The sequence below is a fragment of the Miniopterus natalensis genome, chromosome X (genome assembly GCF_054644295.1).
Source record: "Miniopterus natalensis isolate mMinNat1 chromosome X, mMinNat1.hap1, whole genome shotgun sequence".
Classification (NCBI taxonomy): Eukaryota; Metazoa; Chordata; class Mammalia; order Chiroptera; family Miniopteridae; genus Miniopterus; species Miniopterus natalensis.
In genome coordinates this window covers 5,493,939-5,503,991 of record NC_142103.1, presented here as the reverse complement: position 1 = coordinate 5,503,991, position 10,053 = coordinate 5,493,939, and the positions used below count along the sequence as shown (strand labels likewise).

The window sequence follows — 10,053 nt, the reverse complement described above, 5'->3', positions numbered from 1 at the left end:
TACATTAGAAGTAAAGCTATTGGAATTCTTGCTTCATCAGAAAAACACGATACAGCTTCTACTGTTTCCCTCTGTCTGTCTGTCTCTCTCTCACTCACTCTCTGGCTCATTTCTGAAATGATCACCTGTGGAACCCAGGCACCATGCTGTGAGGAAGCCCAGACTTGCCCATAAAGAGACCATACAGAAAAACTCATGTAGACAAAAACCAAGGCCCCTAACCAATAACAAGCATAAACCACTGGATGTGTGAGTAAATGAAACTTGAGAAGATTTCAGCTCCCAGTCATTGAGTCTTCTAGCTAAGACCTCAGACATGCTGGATCAGGTGTAAGCCATCTACACTGCACTTTGTCTAAATTCCTGACCCACAAAACCCATGAGAGATAATCAGTGATTATTATTGTTTCAAGACACCAGATTTTGTGGTAATCTATGACTTAAAAATAGATAATGAATAATACACTTGTACTCTATAGACAAAACCAGTGGTTTATAACTTTTAAAAAATCTTAGATCCATTTGAAAACCTGAAAAGCTAAGGTGGCCTCTGTTTTCTCTGCCTCCTGGTGTTCACAGCCTCAGATATTCCTTGATAGCAGCCTTACAGATGATCCTGGTAAGCCATGTGCAGACTTCAGACCAGCAGAAACTGTAAGATAAATGTGGATGTTGTTTTACACAGCATGAAAATTACTATGAAAGCTATAGATCTTCTCTGAGAAAAAATATACAGTGACTGACATACACATATAATTCTTATGCAATATTTTATGTTGTTATGGATATCTGATTCCCATGAATGGATTCTAGTTTAAGAACCACTGTTCTAGATCATTTGCCCTGTAGTCATATGCAGAAAAACGCAAAGACTACAAGATTTTCTTTGTGATGTTTTATATTGAATATATTATTTACTTGCTTAATAGTTCATTACCTTATAATTGAGCACTGTTTACCTCAGGATTGAATTTTCTCTACTTTTGCATCTCTGGAGGTGGGTAACTGATACAGTTTCATATTATTATTCCACCCATAGAAGGAATCCACCCCCAATCACTTTCTCCATCTCTCAGCCAGGGGAAAATCAACAGACTTGAACAAACAGTAAACAAACAGGGACAGAGGATGGAGTGAAGCTAATGAATTAAGCATTGAGAAAACACTATGAACACAATTCAGTAAATGGTTTACATTTTTCCTCTATTTCTTTGTGAAGTTAAATTTAAGATTCAGCAGAGTTATTTCTTTTGATCATAATTAAAATGCAATACAAATAAAAATCTCTCCCCTAACTTCACTGTTAAACCAAATGTTTTCTTTACCATCTTTCTTCATTAATAATAACTATGCTTTAATAAAATTATAGGATGTAGAAAATAATACTTGTTATGAATTCTCTAACACTGGCTTGAAAACATCCTCATTAAAGGCAGTGATCTATGTTTTGTTGTGTAGATAAATGTTTGTAATTTTTGCTTTTTCTTCTGATTATCCATTTCTTCGCTGAATAAACACAAATGCACTCTGACAGTGTCAACTCCCATACTTGATAGTACTGAAAGGGAGGATCATTTCTCTAAGGGACAAATGGAATTGTACAGAGGAACCCCAAAGCAGTGAGAAGCATAGGATACAACTGCCTTCTCTCCCCCCTCAATTAAACTGTGAAGAGTTAACCCAGGGAAAGCAGCAAGCAAATGTCCACACGACTCCCTGGAACCAGTTTCTGCACTAGGAATAGCTGGCTTGTGGAGATGTCCCCATCTGCATCACACATGGGGAAGGCAGCCTACATATGGGCCAAGTGGGAATGGTATGGGAGAGTCTGCTTGCTTGCTTGCTTGGTAAATGACAGCAATGAAAGTTACATGTAGGCATGCCAACTGATTTAATCTTTCTCTACTTTCCCAATCACAATTTGTCTTTGCCTATTAATTTTTGTAGATACCATTAAAAGGAATACCATAGCTAATGTTATATCAGACCCAATTACGCTAGTGAACTGCTTCTATTTTTTTTTTCTTTCATGCTGTGGCATTTCCTTTCCCCTGAAAACACTCTTTCACTCAGTCTAGCAATTAACTGCTTGAACAGTATAATAAGGAAGCAATTAAGAGGTGACATAGAAAAATTAACACTCCATTTCACATTAAAGGCTAAATGAGTATCCTTGCCATTGTGAGTTAAATGTGTCTTTGAAAACCTGTAGTTTGGATGTATTTTCCTTTTGAATAAGGAGCCCAGCTCCATGTTTTTTGTCTAGCATCCCAGTCTGAAAATGGATGATAACTAATTGGGTGCTGTCTGCTTAAACAGGCTATATTAATTGTAGTTTGTTCTCCTGTAAGTGTCAAGGAAAACAAAATCTTTGTAATGTGTAGGCATAAATGTACGGCTGCATTCATTTGAATATGCAGGCCATGTCCTAGTGCAAATAAAGCAAACTCCTGGATGCTATGTTGCCATGGCAGGCAGAATTTGCATAATAAATAACAGCTATCATGAGACTTTCTTTATGAAGTTCTCTGTTGTGTTGTCAGCTCTAAGAGCCTCCACTAAAGCAGCCAATATTGAGGAAGTAGAGTGTGTTTTGCTTGCAAATGCAATACCCAACCCAAGTCACTATCAAGAATCCATTATTTTAGTGTTGCTGGCTAAATGGGATGAATTATATAAGTACATACAAGGAATACGTGGTGAACTGTATCAACACACATCACATGATGACCAGAATGGTTGGATTAACTCAGGAACATCATTAGCTTGCTCTTCTGTCCCAAGGTCTTTCAGCACAATAGTGCTATCTGCAACCTCATCCTCTGTATTGCTTAAGTCTGAATCAAACAAGTTAAAAAATTTCTCTTATTCCTACTGATAGGGATTGGAATGATATTTAAAGGGGGAGTGAGGTTCTCTATAGCGTTTTTCTGTGAGGTTTTATTCTCATACTATCTTAAGCCCACTAGAAGTCTCTTGATACTTGTTTGGGGGTTTTCCTTTAGGCACTATATAAATTTACTTTGACTTGTTATTAGCACAGGAGACTGGACAATAAGGAAAACTATTTTTCCATTGATTACTATATCTTCTTTCCCTTTTACCACTTTCACAAAACCTGAGACTCAGAAAGATGGAAGGTTAATTGTATGCCTGTCTGTGTGTTTGGGTTTCCCAACCATTCATGGAATGAGATTAATAAGAGCCTTGCTTTACATGGATTTACACATTCTGCCAATCTCTTTGGCCCTGGTGAGTCTATATATTTGTCCCCAAAGAAAGAAATCATAGCCACCCTCATCATCACTTTGGCTACTATTTATTGTGTGCCTACTAAACACCTGACACTGTGCTAAGTAATATTGTGTGCTTTATCTCATGTTACCCTTACAATCCATGTAGACCCTTTTGTAGGCCCAAGAAAACTGAGGCTCTGAATCTGGAGCCAGGATTTGAATTTTGTGCTATTGTTCTCAAGAGCTAATGCTCTTTTCACCACTTAATGCCCCACGGGCAGAATTTTAAAAAGTGAACATTAATGAGACCTTCTTTAAACAATGGCTATTTTAATGACTACAAACAGCACTGTATTTTCTTCTAAAGCCAATGAAAATAGCAATATTCATGACTCTAGGAAAAAAAGGTGCAACAAATCTGGAGCTGATTCTCACCTCTTTATAGCCTGATTTATAAGGGCAAAGAAGTTAGAAAGAAGTCTGCTCTAGATGGAGGCCTAATAGGTTGTCTGTTATTTCCACAAAGCAAAAGGGGGGGGGGGAGGAGAAAAAAAAACCCACAGCAAAACTTCAACTCATTTTCAATTTTTAAGAGCTCAGAAAAGTAGCCAAAGCTATTAAAGACTATTCATTATCTTTTTTTTTTTTTTTTTTTTTTTTTTTTTTTTTAACATTTCATCAGCTTAAGATTTCCTTGCTCATATGAGAACTTACTGTTGAGGTGTCTTTATAGAGCAATTTTCTGTAGCCAAGTTACACATCTTAAAATAATGACTCATAGTGGAAATTGGGTATGAGGTGGCTACGGCATTAACTAAAGAACACCATTAGAATATGCTATATATTTTTAAAAAATAAATACTTGGGTATTTCAGCTTTTAAAATGAAATCTTTAAAAGGAAAACATCTGTGGCAAATGCAGTAATAACATTTAATAATTGTGAAGAGAGTGGTGAAAATGTCAAAAATTGACCAAACAGTTGGAGAACCTGGGCAGGTTGTATAGTTAAAATCTGTCCTGCACCTTCCAGAAGGATTTAGGAATCAAAAATAATTTCTCACAGCCTAGTTTTCTTTACCTTCTTTGTGTTTTCTATAATGGCTGATCTGCTGTTGGTTGGGCAGCAAGGCTTTTCTTCTTTCATTATTTCTTTTAAATCAACGTTTTCTTTAAGTTATATCATTGCCTTACCAGTCAAGTCATTCTTGGATTATTGAAGTTTCTCTCTTCTGCACATTGATGGAGTTATATTACCAAAGAGGCTAGCCTTCCTTTTACTCCTGAAAATAAATCTTTGAAAAAATAAAATCACTGTTTCTTTTTATTACTCTGATAACATTCCAGTCCTTTGATGTGAAGCAGTAACAAATTCATTTTTTATTATTAGGAAGTAGCTGGGCTCTTTTACCATTAGTGGACTGGGCAGCATTTTCCCCAGTGTACATAATGTCTACATTCCTGGCTCACCCACAACCACATTTCAGTGAATATTTTGAAATTTAACTATAGCAGTACTCATTTGATACACTACTACTCAGTCAAGAACTTGAACAAAGAAACCCTTCATCTGATCACAAAGAGAATGAGTGGGGGATGAAATTAAGGAGAGCATTTATATAACAAATTTCATGTGACCTCACTTATGCTTGAGCCTCCAAGTACCATATATGTGTGCCTGTGTGTATATGGGTATTTAAAAGTATGTGCATAATGACTTTCCTCCAGAAAGCATGGGAACTTTGCAAAATTTTCAAAGAAGAGAAAGTCCAGGATTCTGTGAGGAGGTTACTGTTATGAACTGAATGTTTGTGTTGGTCCAAAATTCGTATGTTAAGATCTAATCCCCAATGTGATACTATTAGGAGGTAGAACCTTTGGGGGGTGAATAGGTGACGAGGGGGTTTCCTCTTTAGCCCTATTCAGATGTATAGTTTGATCTGTAAATGGCTGGAGGGCCACTAGGAGGAATGGCATACAGTCCCCTTAGGATAAGTATGTGAAGACAGTATCCCAGAGTGATCTTTCTGACCCCCAGATCTCTTGATCTCCTCTGTTCTCTTTCCTGCCAGTCAAATTATGTCTCATTACAAATGAATATTTTCAAGTACCCACATTTACATATAACATCCATAAGATAACTTTTGTCTACTGTAAAAAAGGAGGATGATTAAATTTCACATATAATTGAAAATGGAATTGTTCATCACACACATGAAAACCTCAATCAAGATAGTGTGGGGAAGGCCTGGGGAAGGGGCATGAATGGGGTGGAAGGGGCCAATGGGGGAAAAAAGGGAATATGTGTAATAGTTTCAACAATAAAGATTAAACCTATTAAAAATTATTTGTAATTGATCTTTGGTCCTTATTATCAGTGCCTGGCTGAAGCCTCTCATTGAAAGTGAATGTTACTTACCTTGTGAAATAACTTTCTGGTAATATATTTGTATTTATTTTATAATTGTTGGAACCCATAAGATATTTAGCTCTCTAATTCTGATGCTGTCAGTAATGCCCTGTGGAAAGCTAAAGCAGAATTTAAAATGCAAGTAATAGAGACTTCAGATAGAAAGCTAAAATGCTACTGAGAAAACCCAGAGTTAGCTGGCCTTTATGCCCTTACAGGGTCCTGCATTGTATTACCACAGAGATTAAGAATATCATAGCATTTTAGAGCTGGGTGAAACTTTGAGATCATCTAGTCTAGCATTCTAATTTTGCAAATGGATAAACTGAGACTCCAAGAAAGAAAGAAAGAAAGGAACCCACCTCAGGCCATATGCTAGTCAATAGGCAAAGACAGGATTAGACTCCCAGACTAGATTCTCACTAGAAGTGGCCTTTTCCCCTCTGTCATGCAAAGATAAGAACCAAGTTATTCAAAACAGCTAAAAATTAACATAAGAGATGTCGTTAAATTACATAATTAATTTCAATGCCCTTATTACCCCGACAAATTAAAAAAAAAAGCACATAATGAAAAAAATGTGTAATAGGTTTGTTACAGCCACTAGCACTTATTTCTGTACAAAAGTGTTTCTTTAGATTTTTGACCCATGTGTCATTTCACACTGTCATGTGACACAAAGCTACTTAATATAACCTGACTCAGTGACATTTCTATTGCACTGCATCACAGTGAAAAGAAATAACACTTTCTTTCACAGGTAGGTAATTATCTCCACCAGTTGATACTGTTTTGCTATTTGCAGGTAGAAATGGAAAGCAGGTGTGTTCTTGAGAGTGTAACCTGTAAAGAGATACTAGGATAAGGAATTTGTGGGAAGTCTATTTTATAGGGTCATAGGAGTTCAGGCACCATGAGGGAAAGAAAATACTATGTTTAACAAAAGACGTATGTTTGCATTGAGAAGCAGTTTGATTGGAAGGCAAAATATAAAAACGTACATCAGAAGCAACCTTAAAGTGGGACAATGATTACAAGCTAAGAGGAGCTTGTTTGAAGTAAACGGCAAATTTCTAAGCCTAACCTATAGAGATATTCACAAGGAAGTTACCTGGACATAGAAAGATAAATGGTTTGACGGAGAAAAAAATCATAACATTAATAACACACATTTACTTATATTTTGAGCATGAATCTCAGCACTTTATATGTTTTTATGTTTTATTTCTTACAACTACCCTATAAGGCAATTATTATACTCATTTTACAATTGGGGAAGCTGAAGCCTGAGAGGTTAGGTGTATTAGTTTGCTAGGGCTGCTATAGCAAAGTTCCACAGACTGAGTGGATTTAACAGTAGAAATTATCTCACAGCTCTGCAGTTTAGAAGTCTAGGATCAAGGTTTTAGCAGGGTTGTTTTTTTTGTTAGGGCTGTGAGGGAAGAATCTGTTCCAGGCCTTTTTCCTTTGCTTATATGTGTATGTCTCTTTGCTACATCTGTTCATATCATCTTTCTGTGATAGTTTTTTTCTGTACAAATTTTCCACTTTTATAAGGACACCAGTTATATTGGATTAGAACCCACTGTAACTTTAATCTGATTATCGCTGTAAAGATCCTCTCTTCAAATAAGGTCACACTCCAAGGTACTGAAAGTTAGGACTTAAGCATGTAAATTTTGGGGGACACAATTCAACCCATAACACTAATGTAACAGGTCTAATGTGACAAACTAGTAGTGGTGAAGCTACAATTCAAACCCAGGCAGTCTGGACCGAGTCTGCTTTGAATCACTACTTTATAACATCTCTCAATTTGGACATTAATAGAAAATAATATCAATTTTATGCCAATTGGAACAAAACCTGAGAAATCTGTAGGGCCTAATGATGTAAACGTGTTCCTTTTCAATGCAAAAGTTACCCAAGATTGAACCAGACCATGGCCATGTCTACAACAGTCTGATGGAAATCATCATGTGGAGGTCAAGGGTGAGGCTGACTTCCCTTCCCTGAGTGATCTATTATATGCTATTTGTTTTACTTTGAGTGCTTTCAACATATACTGCTAAAATTTTATTGATCCTATTAAGTTTATCTCCAATCTCATCTCTCTCTTGAGATCCCCAACCATATGTGAGCTATTCGTCTTTTGAAATAAAAAAAGTTTTTTGAGGATATCATAGCATATCACATAATTTCTCTTAGGACAGTTATCATATCTGTAAATCTTAACCTTTTAATCTTGCCCCCACTCCACTCTCATTAACAATACCTTTCATTACCCTAGTGATACTTATTTTTTATATTAAAAAATTCCCCAGCTTTATTGAGGTATAATTGACAAATAAAAAGTGTATATACTTAAGGTATACAATGTGATCTTTCGATATAGCTATATACTGTGAAATGGTTATCACAATCAAATTAATTAAAATATCCATTACCTCATGTTTGTGTGTGGGGGCGGGGGATATATCTTAAGTCTTCTCATCAACACACACACAAAATTGTAACTATGTAGAGGTGATGGATAACTTATTTAGTTTGAGTGTGATGATCATATATATATATATATATGAAAATATCAAGTTGTATACTTTAAATATATACAATTTTTATATGTCAAAGATATCTTAATTAAGTTCTTTAAAGAATAAAAATAAAGACATGTATTAAAAAGAGTGTGTATGTTGGGGGTGGGGGCTCTGGGGTGTTGATGCTGATAGTCAAGGTTGGAGAAGTAGTGAGAGTGAGAAGGTGATGAGTAACTACTGCCAAATTGTAAGCAGTGGGAAAACTCTGCTAATGTTGCTCTGTGGGGGATGGATTAGAAAAGGGACAAGTCTAAAGGTAAGAAGATGGGTTAGAGTGTTGTTAGAGTACTTATACTCTTGGTTAGAGTTGATGATAGCTTCAATTGGGGCAGGGGTCAGCAAACTACAACCCACAGTCTAAATATGGTCCACTATCTGTATTTGTAAATAAAGTTTTATTGCAAAAGAGCTAGGCCCATTCATTTATGTATTGTGAATGGCTGCTTTTGTGCTAGAATGTCAGAATTGAGTAGTTATTATAGAGATCATGCAGCCCACTGAATCTAAATTATTTACTATCTGTCACTTTACAGGAAAAATTTGCCAAATTCTAAACTAGAACAATGACTGGGAATGAAGAGAAGTAGATGATTCTAGATGATATCACAAATGAACTTTTTAATCATGTGTTAATTCTTTTTTTATTTTTCTAGTTATTATTTATTAGAATGTTCAAACATAAAGAAAAATAGAGGTTTGAGGTAAGTTCAGGCTTAACGACATTTAGCAAGCGCCGCCACTGCAGAGGACAGTCACCACATTCATGGTTTAGATTTTGCACTCAATAGTTCAGAGGTCCCCAGGCAGACTACACACTGTGACAAAAGGTGTGGAGTCTCTCATTTGTACACATTGGATTCATCATAAATTTACCAAGTCAAGAATCCCAGATAAAGTGTTTCAGCCTTCACCTGAAGATTATGAAAAATATAGTGGGGATCCACAGCACCCTCATAAACTGCATATTGTTACCAGAATAAAAAGTACAAAAAGACGTCCACATTGGGAAAAAGATGTAATAAAGATGCTTGGATTAGAAAAAATGAATGCTCCTCAAGTTCACAAGAACATCCCTTTGGGGAATGTAAAACTGAAAGTGGTTAAACATTTGATAAGAATCAAGCCCTTGAGGTTGCCACAAGGATTTCCAACAGAGGAGGACATGGCTCACACCTGCCTCAAGAGCACTAGGGAGTTAGTAGTGTGGTGGCACCTAAGCCCCGTGGACCTGAAAGCAATTAAGTCCTAAAGCCAGAGCTGTTTCAGATTAAAAAGTGCAAATCATTTTTATTTAAAGATTGTTAGAAAGGGTTCTCATTAAAATGTTTTAAATGCTAGTCATTTTTACTGACTAAAAAAAAAAAAAAAAGTAAAATAGAAAATAGTACAATGAATACCCCTATCATTAAAATTTAAAAATTGTTAATATTTTGTCATATATGCATCATCTATTTTTCCCTGTGGCAATATACATTAGATATTTAAACCATAAATATATCCATAAGAATCTCTTAAAAATTTACTTTATACATCTAATAGAATTAATTCCCTAATATCATTTAATAACCATCAATTTAAAATTTTCTGTTTTGCACATGCTTTTTCTAGAGTATTTATTCAAACCAGATTAAGAATCTAATTTAATAAGCAGAATAAGCTTTAGAGAGCTCTTATTGATCTTTTATAAGGAATCATGACGCAAATAGTTTTCAAGAATTATTTCCTTAAAAAATCATAACAGCTCTGAGAAATATATATTATTACCTTTTCAATTTTACAGACATAAATATCAGCAGAGAAGTTACTTTCCCC

The 10,053-nt window shown here is 35.6% G+C and overlaps 1 pseudogene; it reads left to right on the top strand.

Annotated features, from left to right (window-relative positions):
- Positions 1-8,983: 8,983 nt before the first annotated feature.
- Positions 8,984-9,490, top strand: LOC107532749 (large ribosomal subunit protein uL30m pseudogene; annotated as a pseudogene).
- The last annotated feature ends 563 nt before the right edge of the window (positions 9,491-10,053 follow it).